This window comes from Vigna umbellata, chromosome 3 (assembly GCF_029865625.1).
Source record: "Vigna umbellata cultivar VRB3 chromosome 3, Vumbellata_1.0, whole genome shotgun sequence".
NCBI classification, from domain to species: Eukaryota; Viridiplantae; Streptophyta; class Magnoliopsida; order Fabales; family Fabaceae; genus Vigna; species Vigna umbellata.
The window spans coordinates 50,193,331-50,211,980 of record NC_142167.1 but is presented as its reverse complement, the minus strand read 5'-3'; the positions used below and the strand labels follow the sequence as shown (position 1 = coordinate 50,211,980).

Here is an 18,650-nt window from a genome sequence, read left to right as displayed (position 1 = left end):
ATATCACTCTCAGACCGAGCGGCGAATATCACGCTGAGGCCGAGCGGCCAATAATACTCTGAGGCCGAGCGGCCAATATCACTCTGAGGCCGAGCGGTCGAGAATCAATTGAGGCGGAGATGTGGTGGCGGATCATCTTGAAGTCATGCTTCGGCGAACCAAACTTGCGAGCATCAATTACCCCGCTGAAAACCACCACCGAGAGGAATAACCAGGACCCAAGCATGCACTCATTGTTGGCATAGGACTCAATTTTGACAATCATTTGTAATCCACCACAGTGTTTAGCTCAAGAAATCTCAAATCAAATGCCTGGCAATTCTAGTTGGCATTCCCTCTGGATTGCAGGATGCAAAATAACGATGTGAACTCTCCTCTGGTTCATTACTAGATGCTCCTGATAATAATCCATTTTTTCAGTGTAAGTGTCGAAAGTGACTAATGTTGGTGATGAGGCTTTGTTATCACGATGGCTGCCAATAAACGGGGTAATAGTATTCATTCCAGCCGAGCACCGTCACGTACTCCCTTGCTTGAAACTGGGTAGGCTTAACATAGGCCCCGTCAAACATACAAAATTTAACTGCAAAGCACAGATGAATATATTCTTTCTTCACTCTTGAATAACATGATATAACGTCCAAGAAGCCAAGACGGGATGTAATGTTGAGTTTCACAGCTGCAACTTTATCAATCTCGAGTAAAATTATGCAGTGGTAGTAAAAATAAATTTAGGATGGCCCTGGATGATAGTGCACACAATAAACCTTGAATAACATAAGCCCCCCAATGTTGGGTGCTTTATTGGATCTTGCTACCGGATAAATTAATCTTGAATAACTCTTGATATTCTTGTAGAATTGTCACAATTGGATTGATCATAGAAGATGAAGCTGCTAAGAATTTATTCAGAGCCGGGTAGGACCCAAAAAAGTTTATTTTGGTTGCTGGTTTTTGGAAATTCTGATAGGATTCCCCCACATCCTTTTCTCGGTTGCGGTTCCCACATATTTAATAGGGAAACTATGGAGAAACTGAATTTGAATCGGTCTGGGTCTGTGCCGTCGGGAGTACTGAGGACGAACTTCAAACCCAAGACAATGGTAAGTGCGCCAATGGACTCCATTCGTTCCGAGTGCTAATCTGACTCTTAGCGATCAAAAGGGAATTCCATTATTCAGAGTAATAAATGGATTATCGGCGCAGTCCAACACTCTACACTTTATCCATGATGACACGTAACGAAACGTTGCTTTTCTTCGCCTTGTTCCCGACCAGATTTTCTGGAACCCCTATTTCCTCCAATTCAGCGAATCCCATTCTATCATCAAGGGATGCAACTTTGAGATTCCTGATGTCGTCGGCGAAAGTGAGCTTGACTTTTCCTATTGACCCGAACGGATTAATCTGCTTTGATAAAATTGGTACACCGAGCACGGATATCATCGGAGCCGCTCGGTTCATAGAGACTGCCTGGGATATTCAGGAGTTGAACACCTTCACCTATCATTGTGAATCGCTGGAATGCTCCGAACGGGTGAGTTAGAAGATCCGAGCGGCGTGATATTTTCTGGAACCCTCCTATACTACTGTATCGCTGCCCCCGAGGTCAACCAAGGTGCATTCCCGCATCGTCAGCACCCACATGGGCGAGAAGCTTCTGGACCCTACCCTCGGCGATGATCGTGAGGGACCCATGATCAAAGATCACGCTCTAATAACAGAGCCGAACGATGAACACAGCGGCCTGTCAATGGGAGGATGTCTTCCCCCGGCAGAAGCTATCGGACTGGCCTTCGCGGCCGCTTACGGAGAAGACGAGGCCGTATTTGTCTGTCATGAAATAATGTAGTCAAAACTCTCAAGTTTGAAATGTAGAGAAAACGCACGTTAGTTATGTTCAAGAGTTAAAATTAATAACTCATCAACACACAATAAGCACACAACGAAAGTATAGTGCACTCATAACCCTACATGTCCTTAAAAGAACAAAACTGCTCTGATACCAATAAATGTAACATCCCAATAAATAGTAATTACCATTAATCAGAACTGATCACATTTACAGAAAATTCAGTGCAGTCTTAATATTTACAACAGCTGCTCCAAAATTTATAACTGAACATACAGTAATTACAGCGTTCAGCAGAACTATGCACCTAACGTCCCAAAATGCTATACAGAAAGACTAACTACTGTACTACACAAACTGGACGAACGGTCTTACAAAACTATTAACCGAACGTATCAAAATACAGCACCTAATAACGCTAGCAGTTTCTAAATAATGAACAAGCTACTGTTCAGCTTTAACCTCCACTTCTACCAAGTTGGCATCCTCCAAATTTTCTTCTTCCAGCATTGTTTCCAGGGGTGCCTCACCATCTGCTCACATCCACAACGGATGATCATTGCATTGACAAGACGGACATACAGAAACAGTAGACAACACAAGGAAATTGCAAGGGTAAGCTTAGGTAATTTAATTCATACAATTAACATATTTTAACATAATAAATCAGTCATACAGTTCATACAACAATAAATAGATATCCAAGCATACAGTAACTCATTCCAAACTCTCATAATTAAGGACTGTCCGGACTGTATGAAGCCATGTATCTACAGGCGTTCTTGCACCCGGGTGGTGTGGTAACTGGGATACACTCAACAGCTGCCACCCGAGGTTAACCCTATCAGTCCAAAGTACTCAGTAGGACTAGGGCCTCCTGCCATTCCCACGCATGACCTACTCCCCTCTACATGAGGATGAGCACTCACGGAATATCAGGATGAACAGCCATCAGCAGCTTTACCATGGTCATACTACACTACTTCTCATATTCACATCATGGAGACGTTCCTCCTTGGAACGCTCATTCACAATCCAATCCCATAAAATTCATTCACACTATCATTCACACATTATTAACCATTCCTCTTATTCAGATTTCCATTCTGTGTTCCACTCTTTTAATTTAAACAAAGTTTATCATTTAATAGATCCAGATGATTGTATTACAGTACACTGCTATCACGTTTCTGAACAAAAGAAACGCACCATTATTCATTCACGGACGTTGAGACAATTGACTAATTTAATTGAAATTGAGTCTAAAAGATCCAAATAATACTTAGGAAAAATTCTAAGTATAAAGACTTGAGGTTAAATGAAAAGGACCATCACAGTTTAAATGATTTCAAATAAATAATCAGAGCATTTGTAAATTCGGAAACGAACACTGCCAGTCAAAGACCGAACGTTAATTAATAAATTGAACGAACGCTGTGAAGTTAGCTCACGAGCAATGATAAGGACGAGCGTTCAGTAGAAACTGCACCCTCATTAGGACGAACGCTAGGTCAATGACCGAGCACCAAATAGAACGAACGCTCATCTGAACGAACGTTCGGTATCAGACCGAACGCTAACTAGGACGAACGCTCAATCTAAGACTGAGAGTTCCTTTGGGCGAACGCTCAGTCTAATACTAAGCGCTGCTTATGACGAACGCTGGTAAACAAAACCGAGCGTCCTAACTATACTTCAATTCATTTTCAATCATGGTACAATCTAGGCTAAGCCGAACGCTCACACCTAACTCTTGACACCAATAACGCTCGTTCTTAATCAGAGTCCTTTCCAAATGAAAGAACCCTTATTCTAAAGGAAATTGCAGGGAAACCGAACGGTATAAGACCGTTCGATAACGAGCGTACATGATCAATCAGAGAAGATCAAAATTTCCAGATTTTTCAAACACGATAATTTCCCAGATTTCATATGATTTGAACTTTGAAAATTTCATCTTCACCATAAATCTCATACATTACAGAATTCATATTAGGATCTCATCAATACAGTATTTTCCAGTTTTCCAGTTCAAACATCTCATCATTTACATACAGTTCAAAACAATATCATTCCACACCATACAGAATTTCAATCACATTCCAGAATATACATCTCATTCTCTGCATACAGCTCAACCAATAACATCATCAACATATAATTCCCAAGTTTATCAGTCATATACAATCAGTACAATAGACTCGTGCATGCATACTCCAAAATTCATAGATTTCATACAATTCAAACATTCAGTACACTTCATTGCTGTCATAAACATCAAACAAGTAATAAATTAAATTACTCAAGCTTCCCTTACCTGATCTAGCAGTGCACTTCCAAATGCTTATGGTTTCTCTAGTGCTCTCACGGCTTTCTATCCAGAAATTCACCCCACGATTTCTACTTAATCTAAGATACCAAAATCACATACAGTTCAGACCTATAATTCATTCATGCAACCAGAATTTGGTTTGCAGAAACAGAAGAAGAGAACGTTAAGGGAAGAGAACTTACCAGCCACAGAATTCTAACTTGTTCGGTTCTAATGAAAGCTTTCAACACCGAGAATTATTCTACGGTTTCTGAAATGGAAGCAGAGATGTTGGTAGTGAGTGATCTTAGAGAGAAGATGAAAAAGTTTAGAGAGAAGGCAGAGATGAAGAAAGCTAGAGTTTCGTGAGGAAGAGGGTGATTGCATGCAGAGAATGGGAAGAGTTTTCCTGAAAATTCACTTCCTTCCTTCACAGAAACTAACTCCCATTCTCCACACACCACTTGTCTTCCACTAACATTCTCAGAGTGCTCCAACCGTGACACATGGCAGGCGCATGCAGTGTGAAGGTGAGTGGAGTTTTGACGTGGCACGGTGCATTAATTGATGATCAGAGAATGAATTAGTGTGTATTAATTTATCAGGTTCTCACATGATACTTCGAGAATGAATGCCAGAATTTCATCTTCTCTGTTGTAGCTATCATATTCTGGAAACCAGGTGAATGCTTCGTTATCGTGTGAACCTATTAGTCAAAAATGTCTACTGTTGTTTGGCATCGTGTGAAGGAAATGATGAAAACAGAAGCCAAAATGATTTGTCGCAATTCTTCTGTTCTTGAGTGTAGGAGGAGAAGGTAATTATTTATTTTATTTTATTTTTTATTTTTGGTTTCCTCCCTCTTCCCGTATATCACCCACGGGTTCCACCTTTACCTTTTCTCCCTGCCGCCAGCTCTGCCAAAGGAACTCTTCTGTTAATTGAAGCTAGCGGATCTTAGTCATTTGAAGTATTCATGATGATGTGTCAACTATAGTGCCCTATTGTCTTGAGACATAGAGTCCGAGCGGATTGTTGAATCCGATCAGATTGAGAACGAGCTGCCTAGAAGAAATTAAGGCCCAGCGGCCAAGAATCCATTGAGGCCGAGCGGACAAGAAGAAATTGATGCCGAGCGGCCGAAAATCCAATGAGGCCGAGCGGCCGAGTAGAAATTGAGGCCGAGCGGCCAGAAATCCAATGAGGCCGAGCGGCCGAGTAGAAATTGAGGCCGAGCGGCCATAAATCCAATGAGGCCGAGCGGCCGAGTAGAAATTGAGGCCGAGCGGCCATAAATCCAATGAGGCCGAGCAGCCAAGAATATGTTGAGACACCCTTCCGCGCACTTTCCCCCTGGCTTGCGAAGTCGCCTCCTTCACGGTCCCTGCCGACACTACTGTAAGCAGTTTCTGGAGAATCTCAATATCTCCAGGACTTCAGATTTTTATATCTTCTAATTGTGAGAATTGTAAGCAGGTTCCTGGATCCCTATTTCTCATGAGGCTTTTTTGATGAAATTATTTATCCAAAGGGGAGCCTGACGTCCCCTTACAGCTGTAGACTCAAGTTCAATGTCCAAATATCTGGATATTCCTGGAAATTCTCAAAACAAAAGACATCAAATTTATTATTGAACTTTTTGTTCTTAGTGCAAAACCTGGTACTGATCCGAAGTAACCATGTTGAGACTGAGCACGTGTTTGATTTTGTGGTTTCATGGGGATGCCATTCTTCCCCACAGACGGCGCCAAAATGTTTCTGCGGAATCGGACCGGGGAAGATTCCGGCCACCTCCAGCCTGAAACACTCCTCCTGCGGTTGATGTGCTCCTTCCCTCGCCTCCTCTGCGCCTGGTTTCCTTTCTTCTTGGTTCCTCCTGCTGCCGGTATCAGTGTAATGGGGGGTGGACCTGCAATAAAACCTCCGACGATCAAGTCAGAATGGGTTTTTATCAATTTTCATTAAATCAGAAAATCAGATCCTATACCTTCTCCGTTTACCCTTTATTTATCATTATACTCAGTCCACTGTGAGGGTAACGACGAAGTTTCCCGTAATATCTGGAGAAATGTCTCCTTCAATTATTTGCTAATTACACATTGATTGTGCATTAGCTGTCAGGACCGACCGCAGAAGACCGACCGCAGAAGACCGACTGCAGAAGACCGACTGCAGAAGACCGACCTCGGAAGACCGACCGCAGAAGACCGACCGCGGAAGCTGTCGGGGCCGACCGGAAGCTGTCGAGAATGTGCTGGGTATTCCGGGCGGTGGTCCGTCCATGGTAGTAACAGATATTAAGGGTGAAAAATTATATATAAAGATTCAAATTATATAGCACCGACTTCGGTTAAGAAAAAACCAAAGTGTACATACGTATATATCTCGATTTAGAGAAACTCGAAATGGAAAGGTCATATTGCATCGGTTAGTTATGGAACCGAGGCCTATACCTTTTTGCAAATCAGACTTTTGGCTGACAACTTTTTAGAAAAGGTGTTATTGCATCGGTTGGTAGCAGACTCGATGCCTATATACCTTGCACAACCTGCAATGTCACTGCAACCCCTCTGCAACCCAGCTTTATGATAGGACTTTTCTATTACATCAGGTAGGTTGTGGAACCGATGCATATGTTTAGAGATTATGCCTCGGGTTCCAGGGAATCGAGGTCTATTTGAGCTAAGGTATTGGTTTGTTGAATAACCGAAGCATATCCTCATTTAAAATTTTTTCGTGTAAGAACTTACCCTGTGCATCTTCTTTCCTCGATCATTTTCTCTCTGGCTGAACCTGCGTCTTCTTCCTCGCCTGAACCTCCATTTTCTTCCTCGCCTGAACCTGCATCTTCTTTCGCGTAATAAGTTACCCTGGTTTTTCCTCCTTTCTCGCGACCTCTCTTCTTCAACCTTGTACGTCTGAAGTTTCTCCGTTTTTCCTACATTGTGCATCCATTTGCTGCGAGAATTAGTGCACCGTCGTTCTCCCACTCTACCGCCTTCGTCCCTGCAGTTGTCGTCGTCGTCGCCCACTCTGTTGTCGTCGCCCCCGTTGCCGTCGTCGTTGGTGCTGTCCATCACGGTAAGTTGTTCAAACCCTCTTTATCTTGTGTTTGATATTTGAGTTGGTATATTGGTTGATACTAGTATATTGGTAGAGACTTGGTGCAGTAAGAAAAATTTGCTCTCTGCGTTTTGCTTCCTGATTGTAAATTATTGAATGAAAAATTAGTAAAAGTGATGTAGAAGCAAAATGTAACATCCCAAATAATGATAATTACCATTAACCAGACTGATCACATTTACAGAGATAAACAGTGCAGTCTTAAGAATATTACAGTAGCTCAGAATTTTAAAACTTAACATACAGCACGTACAGTAAAATCTGCAGTGTTCAGAATTCATAAAAAAATAAACAGAAACCAGTTCTGATTATCCATTCTGTAGAATTTAAATACAGAATATCAAAATACAGTCCAGCACTTGACAGAATTCCAAATTTTCAGATAAATACAAAACAGATCTGCAGAACTATATATATATACAACTGCCAAAAATACTGCACAACACACTAGACTAAAACTGCTACGGAATCGCGCCTCTACTGTTCAGCTTTTACTTCAACTTCAACCAGGTTTGCATCTTCCAAATTTTCTTCTTCCAGTAATACTTCAAGAGATGCATCACCCTCTGCTCACATCCACAACGGATGATCATTGCATTTTGACAAGACGGATTATACATGGACAGTAAACAGCACCAGGAAAATTGCAAGGGTAAGCTTATATTGTTTAATTAATACAACATACATACAGTTCACAATTTAATTCACAGATACATCAAACAACTTAATCATAAAATTTAACATATAAATCTATATAAAACAGACTGTACTGAACTGTATGAACCATGTAGTTACAGGCGTCCTTGCACCCAAGTGGTGTGGTAGCCGGGATATACCTAATCAGCTTCCACATGCGGTTAATCCTTCGCCCCTGCTAAGTGAGGGATACGAATGACCTCCACTTGAGGTTAATCATTCGCCCCTGCTAAGTGAGGGATACGAATGACCTCCTGCCATTCCCACGCATGACTACCCCCTTCTACGTGAAGATGAGCATCACGGAATATCAGGATGGACCAAGCCATCAGTAACTTGTCCATGTTCATACTTTACAAATTTAGCATTTAATACAACTGAGAAGCTCCTCCATGGAACGCTCATTCAAGTTCAAAATCATATAATCATATCATGTCGTGTTCAACCATCATATCCTTTCATAATTATAATATCTCCATTCTGTATTTCACTCTCTTAATATTAACGTCATGCATTCTTTAATCAAATAAAATGAACTTATCACAGAACCTTTGATTTCACGTTTCTGAACAAAAGAAACGAGTCATTTATTCACTTAATATGCTTCAACTCTTGATAATTTGAAAATACTGATCTTTAGAAGAGATGAATAATACATTGAAAGATTTTAAGTGTAAAGAATCTAGATAGAACCCAAGGAATAAAACCAGTGATAAGTGTTTAGATACACCAGCAATATAATTGATTTCAGAAGAACAGCACTGGCAGTCCAAGTACGAACGTAATTTAACAATTTGGACGAACGCCAGTTATGTTCGCTCAAAATTCAATAATAGGGACGAGCGTTCAGTTTAGAAACCGAACCCCGCTTTGGAACGAACGCTAAGTCAATGACCGAGCACAATCAGAACGAACGTTGGTATAAACCGAACGTTGGGTAGGACGAACGTTTAGGTATATGACCGAACACCAGTTATGAACGAACGTTCAATATAGAAACGAACGCTCTGTAGACGAACGTTCAACAGAAGGTCGAACTTCATTTAGGACGAACGTTATTAAGGACGGACGCTCTACTTAAGGCCGAACGTCACTCATTTATAAAGTTTTAAATATTTAAATATTACTGAGCTAGACGAACGCTCAGATCATCAACTAGGGACGCTCATTCTCGGGCAGAATTCTTTCCAAATGAAAGAATTCTAGTCTAAGTAAGCTTAACTGAAAACCGAACGGTTTAAGACCGTACAGGGACGAACGTCCTTTATCAGTACAGAGACCAGATTTCTCAACTCTTAACAGAATTTTCCAGATTTCGATTTTTATGAACTTGACAACTTTCCTTTCAGATTTAATACATCAAATCATACAGATTTCAACATTTGGATCATTCCAAATATACAATCACCATACTCCATTTATACAGAATCAAATCAATATACATTTAAATCAAAAATCAGCAACAACATATATAATACAATTAAGCAGTGTTCATTCATGACAGATTCAATCGATCTAATCATTCCAACTCTATAACATTCACACATCTTTCATGCGTATCCAAAACAACATGCAAATGAACCAGAATTTATATCTCATATCAGTAAACGTTCATAAGGCTCAAATATCAGATTTCATATACATGCAACTCAGATTATAAAATCAAGCAGTATGAATTAAACATATAAGCTTCCCTTACCCGGATTGAAGTTCCAACTTGTCCTAGATGAAAATGGCTTTATCCAACTATGCTTCTATTATATTCTTGATTCTTCCAAAACAAATCTAATCAAAAATTGCAGAACTCTGAGACTACATACTTGCATGCACTAAAACTCTATTCTTCCAGAAACCTAAGAACGAAATACAGTAAGAAGGCTTACCAGATTGGATTCAGTTTCTGTTTGGTCCAAAATGGAGATCACAGCAGTACTAACATTCCTATGGTGCTGCAATTGTGATCAGAGAGGAAACGTGAGTTTTCTGATAGAGAGAAGTTAAGGATTCTTAGAGAGAAATTTGGAGAAAATGAAGAGTTTGGTTTTCTGAGGAAGAAGATGAATGAGTGTGCAGGTGAAAGGGTTCTCAGAAAACTTTGGTTTTGTTAAAGTAACGTTTGCTTGAACAAACATGTCCAAGACTGACACCTGCATACTAAATTCTGATTTGTAAGTTTCTAACGTGACAAGTGGCAGGTGTGCATGTAAGGAGTGGTGCGTTTTTAATGTTGCAGAGAATGATGGTGGTTCAGTTTTCTGTGCATTGCAGAGGTGAAAATCAGAGTTGAAAGTGGGTTTTTAATTACCCGCAACAGTGACGTGGTGTGTGTGTTAGTGGTGTGATGTCAGGATTAAATTTGCTAATTATCCAGGGTCTCACATTCTCCCTAACTACAAAAATTTTCGTCCTCGAAAATTCAGAATTTACCTATGAATAAGTGTGGATATAAGTCCCTCATTGCACTCTCCACCTCCCACGTTGAATCTCCATTCTTGGCATCCCACACTACCTTCACCAATCGAACATCCTTCCTCTTGTGTAATTTAGTGCGAACATCATCAATGCGGATTGGTTGCAACTCCAGCGTTCGATCAGGTTGTAGTTGAATGTCTTCCAGTTCTAAAACATGAGAGGGATTGGCTATATACTTTCTGAGTTGAGACACATGGAAAACAGGATGAAGGTTTGATAGTTGAGGAGGCAAAGCAAGCTCATAAGCTACTGGTCCAATCTTCTTCAGAATTTGATACGGTCCTATGAACTTGGGAGACAGCTTCTTTGGACGAACAACTCTTCCCACTCCAGTGATTGGATTCAACCTTAAAAATACATGGTCTCCTGCTGCAAACTCCAAGGGTCTTCTCCTCCTATCTGCATAAGATTTCTGTCTGCTCAAGGATGTCTTCAATCTGTCCCGAATCAATTTCACTTTATCAGTAGTTTGCTGGATAAGTTCTGGTCCAGTTAGCACATTCTCTCCTTCCTGAAACCAGCAAAGTGGCGTTCTGCACTTCCTTCCATAGAGAGCTTCAAAAGGCGCCATACCAATGCTAGACTGGAAACTGTTATTGTATGTGAATTCCACCAGTGGCAAGACCTCATCCCATGCGCCTAAATGGTCCAGGACACACGTCCTAAGCAAATCTTCTAACGTCTGGATGGTCCTTTCAGATTGGCCATCTGTTTGCGGATGATACGCAGAACTCATCTGTAGCTTGCTTCCCAATTCACCTTGTAAAGATTGCCAAAACCGAGATGTGAATCTCGTGTCTCGGTCAGAAACTATGCTTGAAGGCACTCCATGAAGACGCACTATCTCCTTGATGTACAGCTTAGCCAAATTTGTCATTGACATCTTCAAATTCACGGCTAAGAAGTGGGCGCTCTTAGTTAATCTGTCCACAATTACCCAGATTGAATCGTGATTCTTGACTGTGCGTGGCAGATGAGTCACAAAGTCCATGGAAATGCTGTCCCACTTCCATTCAGGAATCTCCAATTGTTGAAGCAATCCACCTGGACGTTGGTGTTCAGCCTTGGCGCGTTGACAGGTTAAGCAAGATGCCACAAAGCGTGCAACATCACTCTTCATTCCCGGCCACCAGAAAGATTTCCTAAGATCTTGATACATCTTAGTCATACCGGGGTGTATGCTAAGACGACTATGATGAGCTTCTTCCAATATAATACGTTTCAGCTCTCCATCATTGGGAATGCAAGTTCTTCCCAAATAACGCAACATACCATCCGTTCCAGCATTAAACTCCTTAGCTTTTTCTGAACCGAGTGCATCAAATATCTTCAACAGTTCTTCATCCTCACGTTGCTTCATCCAGATTCTGTCAAACACATCACTAGAAATTCTAAGATTACAGCACCTTATTACGTTCTCTCCTAATTCAAATTGTAATCTTAGATCTCTAAAATTCTCCACCAAGTTCAGCTCCTTCACCATCATCAATGAGACTTGTACTGTATTCCTGCTTAGGGCGTCTGCCACTACGTTGGCTTTCCCAGGGTGATATAGCAGTTCAAAATCATAATCTTTTAAAAATTCCAGCCAACGTCTTTGCCTCATATTCAGCTCCCTCTGATCAAACAAATATTTGAGGCTCTTGTGATCACTAAAGACTTGGAACGTTGATCCGTATAAATAGTGCCTCCAAATCTTTAGTGCAAAAACGACAGCTGCCAACTCCAGGTCGTGTGTGGGATAATTGCGTTCATGAATCTTCAACTGGCGAGACGCGTACGCTACTGCACGTCTCTCTTGCATGAGCACACAGCCCAAACCTTGGTGAGATGCGTCACAGTACACTTCAAATGGCTTGGACGTGTCTGGAATAATCAAAACTGGCGCGCTCGTCAATTTCATCTTCAGCTCCTGGAACCGTTCCTCACACAGATCAGTCCAAGCGAATGGCTGATCCTTTCTAGTCAATCTAGTAAGAGGAGCCACTATCTTGGCGAACCCCTCTATGAAACGTCTGTAATAACCAGCCAGCCCCACAAAACTCCTCACTTCAGTGACTGAACGCGGGCTCTTCCAATCTAACACTGCTTGCACTTTAGAGGGATCTACTGAAATACCTTCAGACGATATCACATGCCCCAGAAACTGCACCTCCTTTAACCAGAATTCACACTTGGACAGCTTTGCGTACAACTCTTTCTCCCTCAACACGGTTAGTACTGTTCTCAAGTGTTCTTCATGTTCAGCATTGGTTTTGGAGTAGATGAGAATATCATCTATGAACACAACTACAAATTTATCCAAATAGGGTCTAAATATCCGGTTCATGTAATCCATGAAGATGGCTGGAGCGTTCGTTACTCCAAATGGCATTACCACGTACTCATAATGCCCATAACGTGATCTGAATGCTGTCTTCTGGATGTCGTCCTCCTTAACCCTTATCTGGTGATATCCTGAACGCAAATCAATCTTAGAAAATACTGTTGCTCCATGCAGCTGATCCAACAAATCATCTATTCTTGGCAACGGGTATTTGTTCTTGATGGTCAGCTTGTTTAATTGCCTGTAATCTATACATAACCGAGAGCTGCCATCTTTCTTTTTCACCAAGAGTACCGGAGCTCCCCATGGTGATACGCTCGGTCTAATGAATTTCTTCTCCATAAGCTCTTCAATTTGCTTCTTGAGTTCAACCAACTCTGCAGGTGCCATTCGGTAAGGTTGAACAGATATAGGAGCTGCCGTTGTCACCAAATCAATGGTGAATTCGACTTCTCTAACAGGAGGCAATCCTGGTATCTCTTCTGGAAAAACGTCCAGAAATTCACTCACCACTGCTCGTTCCGTACTGCTCTCATTGGACGTCCGTGCTTCCGTCAACCCTCCTAACTCCTTGTCTTCATGTGTCATAATGAGAAAACAGCTTGCACCTTCCATTATATCCTCCCTTAACTGACCGAATGTAACTCCCACACATTCTTCATCATCTTCAGGAAACACTAATTCCTTCTTGCCACAATCTATAATAATATGGTTGGTAGCCAACCAATCCATTCCTAGAATTATTTCCAAGTCCTTCAAAGGTAAACAGATTAAGTTCACCTTATAACTATGCCCCTCAACCACAATAGGACATCTAATGCACACGGTAGATGTTCTAAGCTCTCCAGCCGCTGGTGTTGATACCACCAAGTCAAACTGCAGATCTCTCTCTACTATTCCCAGCTTTTCAACACACGCCTTCGAGATGAAGGAGTGCGTTGCCCCAGAGTCAAACAGCACACAACAAGGCACTCCAAACAGCAAGCATTCACCAGTTATAAGATTACCTGCGTTCTCTGCTTCCGCTCCAGTGATAGCGTACACTCTCCCCACTGCTTGTGCACGTCCACCCCGTGGCTGATTTCTGCCAGTGTTTGGTGGTCTCATCACTGCTCTTCCACTCATGTTACACTCGTTCTCCACGTGCCCATTTCGTCCACATCTGTTACAGTGCTTTCCTCCTACCAGTTGAGGGCAGGATGAACGGTAATGCGGCCCTCCACAGTGAAAGCAAGTTACACTGCCTTGTCCAGCTTGTCCTACAGGAACCAGTGCTTGAGAACCACTTGTATTGGCTGATTGATTTGGACGAGCGTAAGGTAGTCTCCTCTGAACAGAACTTCCCCTGGACACAATTGGTCCCCTACTAACTTGCGGTTGTTTCTTCTGTCGTTCAACCTCTGCCATATTTTTCTCCAATACCTTAGCTCGCTCAACCATACTGGGAAAAGACCGGATACATAAGCTGGATATCAACACCTTCAAATCACTCCTCAATCCGTTCTCAAACTTCCTACACTGCCATTCTTCATTGGCTGCCATCGTATAGAACCGAACAAGGTGCTTGAACTTGTTGGTATACTCTGAAACTGTCATCCCACCTTGAACTAGTTGTAAAAACTCCACTTCCTTCGCAAACCGTACGCTGTCAGGAAAGTACTCCTCGTAAAATTTACCACGAAATACTTCCCAAGTGACAGGACGTTGAGCTTCTATCAGAATAGCTCTTGTGCTCGCCCACCAGTGGCTTGCTTCCCCAGTCAGTAAATATTCTGTGTAAGCCAACCTATTCTCGTCCGGACACCTCTTTGCATTGAAAATTCTCTCCATGTCTCCTAGCCACTGATCCGCCTCATCAGGGAGGCCCTTTCCATTGAATTTAGCTGGATGATGCTGGAGGAAACTCTCCAAACTCCATTCAGCGTTTGGTTGAGCAGCGTGTGGAGTGGCGTTTGAAGAGGATGCTCCAGGCGTACCTCTAGTGGCAGCAAGGATGTCCATCAATTGTCTCTGTGTGTTTTCAGCAGTAACACGTGAGGCTTCTAAACCCTGCATGGCTGCCTGATTCTGCTGCATCAGGGTGGTGTTCTGTTCCATAAGGGTGGTATTTTGTCGTTGGAGTCTCTCAATAACGTCCTCCAACAATCTAGAGCGGTTGGAAGTATCAGGTTCATTCGGTTGAGGAGGGGGAGGCAATCTAGGTGCCATTAGTTCTCTGGATACAGAGAAAACGAGCGTTAGTTATGTCCAAGAGTTAAATAATAATAACTCATTAAACATATAATAAGCACACAGCAAAACACAGTGCACTCATAACCCTACAGTGTCCTTAAGAGAACAAAACTGCTCTGATACCACTAATGTAACATCCCAAAATAATGATAATTACCATTAACCAGACTGATCACATTTACAGAGATAAACAGTGCAGTCTTAAGAATATTACAGTAGCTCAGAATTTTAAAACTTAACATACAGCACGTACAGTAAAATCTGCAGTGTTCAGAATTCATAAAAAAATAAACAGAAACCAGTTCTGATTATCCATTCTGTAGAATTTAAATACAGAATATCAAAATACAGTCCAGCACTTGACAGAATTCCAAATTTTCAGATAAATACAAAACAGATCTGCAGAACTATATATATATACAACTGCCAAAAATACTGCACAACACACTAGACTAAAACTGCTACGGAATCGCGCCTCTACTGTTCAGCTTTTACTTCAACTTCAACCAGGTTTGCATCTTCCAAATTTTCTTCTTCCAGTAATACTTCAAGAGATGCATCACCCTCTGCTCACATCCACAACGGATGATCATTGCATTTTGACAAGACGGATTATACATGGACAGTAAACAGCACCAGGAAAATTGCAAGGGTAAGCTTATATTGTTTAATTAATACAACATACATACAGTTCACAATTTAATTCACAGATACATCAAACAACTTAATCATAAAATTTAACATATAAATCTATATAAAACAGACTGTACTGAACTGTATGAACCATGTAGTTACAGGCGTCCTTGCACCCAAGTGGTGTGGTAGCCGGGATATACCTAATCAGCTTCCACATGCGGTTAATCCTTCGCCCCTGCTAAGTGAGGGATACGAATGACCTCCACTTGAGGTTAATCATTCGCCCCTGCTAAGTGAGGGATACGAATGACCTCCTGCCATTCCCACGCATGACTACCCCCTTCTACGTGAAGATGAGCATCACGGAATATCAGGATGGACCAAGCCATCAGTAACTTGTCCATGTTCATACTTTACAAATTTAGCATTTAATACAACTGAGAAGCTCCTCCATGGAACGCTCATTCAAGTTCAAAATCATATAATCATATCATGTCGTGTTCAACCATCATATCCTTTCATAATTATAATATCTCCATTCTGTATTTCACTCTCTTAATATTAACGTCATGCATTCTTTAATCAAATAAAATGAACTTATCACAGAACCTTTGATTTCACGTTTCTGACAAAAGAAACGAGTCATTTATTCACTTAATATGCTTCAACTCTTGATAATTTGAAAATACTGATCTTTAGAAGAGATGAATAATACATTGAAAGATTTTAAGTGTAAAGAATCTAGATAGAACCCAAGGAATAAAACCAGTGATAAGTGTTTAGATACACCAGCAATATAATTGATTTCAGAAGAACAGCACTGGCAGTCCAAGTACGAACGTAATTTAACAATTTGGACGAACGCCAGTTATGTTCGCTCAAAATTCAATAATAGGGACGAGCGTTCAGTTTAGAAACCGAACCCCGCTTTGGAACGAACGCTAAGTCAATGACCGAGCACAATCAGAACGAACGTTGGTATAAACCGAACGTTGGGTAGGACGAACGTTTAGGTATATGACCGAACACCAGTTATGAACGAACGTTCAATATAGAAACGAACGCTCTGTAGACGAACGTTCAACAGAAGGTCGAACTTCATTTAGGACGAACGTTATTAAGGACGGACGCTCTACTTAAGGCCGAACGTCACTCATTTATAAAGTTTTAAATATTTAAATATTACTGAGCTAGACGAACGCTCAGATCATCAACTAGGGACGCTCATTCTCGGGCAGAATTCTTTCCAAATGAAAGAATTCTAGTCTAAGTAAGCTTAACTGAAAACCGAACGGTTTAAGACCGTACAGGGACGAACGTCCTTTATCAGTACAGAGACCAGATTTCTCAACTCTTAACAGAATTTTCCAGATTTCGATTTTTATGAACTTGACAACTTTCCTTTCAGATTTAATACATCAAATCATACAGATTTCAACATTTGGATCATTCCAAATATACAATCACCATACTCCATTTATACAGAATCAAATCAATATACATTTAAATCAAAATCAGCAACAACATATATAATACAATTAAGCAGTGTTCATTCATGACAGATTCAATCGATCTAATCATTCCAACTCTATAACATTCACACATCTTTCATGCGTATCCAAAACAACATGCAAATGAACCAGAATTTATATCTCATATCAGTAAACGTTCATAAGGCTCAAATATCAGATTTCATATACATGCAACTCAGATTATAAAATCAAGCAGTATGAATTAAACATATAAGCTTCCCTTACCCGGATTGAAGTTCCAACTTGTCCTAGATGAAAATGGCTTTATCCAACTATGCTTCTATTATATTCTTGATTCTTCCAAAACAAATCTAATCAAAAATTGCAGAACTCTGAGACTACATACTTGCATGCACTAAAACTCTATTCTTCCAGAAACCTAAGAACGAAATACAGTAAGAAGGCTTACCAGATTGGATTCAGTTTCTGTTTGGTCCAAAATGGAGATCACAGCAGTACTAACATTCCTATGGTGCTGCAATTGTGATCAGAGAGGAAACGTGAGTTTTCTGATAGAGAGAAGTTAAGGATTCTTAGAGAGAAATTTGGAGAAAATGAAGAGTTTGGTTTTCTGAGGAAGAAGATGAATGAGTGTGCAGGTGAAAGGGTTCTCAGAAAACTTTGGTTTTGTTAAAGTAACGTTTGCTTGAACAAACATGTCCAAGACTGACACCTGCATACTAAATTCTGATTTGTAAGTTTCTAACGTGACAAGTGGCAGGTGTGCATGTAAGGAGTGGTGCGTTTTTAATGTTGCAGAGAATGATGGTGGTTCAGTTTTCTGTGCATTGCAGAGGTGAAAATCAGAGTTGAAAGTGGGTTTTTAATTACCCGCAACAGTGACGTGGTGTGTTGTGTTAGTGGTGTGATGTCAGGATTAAATTTGCTAATTATCCAGGGTTCCTCACACAAAATGATCAGTGTGAAGCCTTGAGAATTGGGGAGCTCCAGTAATGAAAATAAAGTAACAAATTCTCCCATTTGGTGGAAGAAGAGGTAGATGCAGTCCTGTGGGATGCTTAGGCTGATATTTCAATTACTTGCTATTGAGACATTGGGCAACAAACGTTTGAACATCCTGAAATATCTTAACTTTTAGTTAATGGAGAGTTTGGTAACCCCTGTGAACTCCTAAATATGTAGTGTGAAAATTGATGCAGAGGATGATATGGAAAAGGTTGAGCAAATCCAATCAAAGCTTGCCCCAAAAGAGAACGAGTCCATTGTAAAGTTGGTATCAAATTGATCGGTGGGCACTTGCACTGTTTGTTTCCAACATGGAAACTTTGCAAGCTAAGAAATGCAACGAAAGTTGGAAAAAATGAGACAACCAGTATGCTTTTTCTTTAACTTTTTTAATAACGTATATTAAAAACTAATTTCATAATTATTAAACAAATAAATCTAATTGACTAAAATCATATAAAATATTATAAATCAAATAATAATAATAAAATAAATAAATAATAA

General features: G+C 40.8%; 1 long non-coding RNA gene across 1 annotated transcript; it reads right to left on the bottom strand.

The window, feature by feature from the left end:
* Positions 1 to 15,228: 15,228 nt before the first annotated feature.
* LOC148202852 (uncharacterized) lies at positions 15,229 to 17,757 on the bottom strand. The gene is made up of 3 exons (XR_015784715.1): positions 17,590 to 17,757; positions 17,406 to 17,491; positions 15,229 to 15,578 (listed from the first exon to the last, which is right to left on the bottom strand). It is a non-coding gene; the product is annotated as an uncharacterized LOC148202852 (long non-coding RNA).
* Between the last annotated feature and the right edge of the window lie 893 nt (positions 17,758 to 18,650).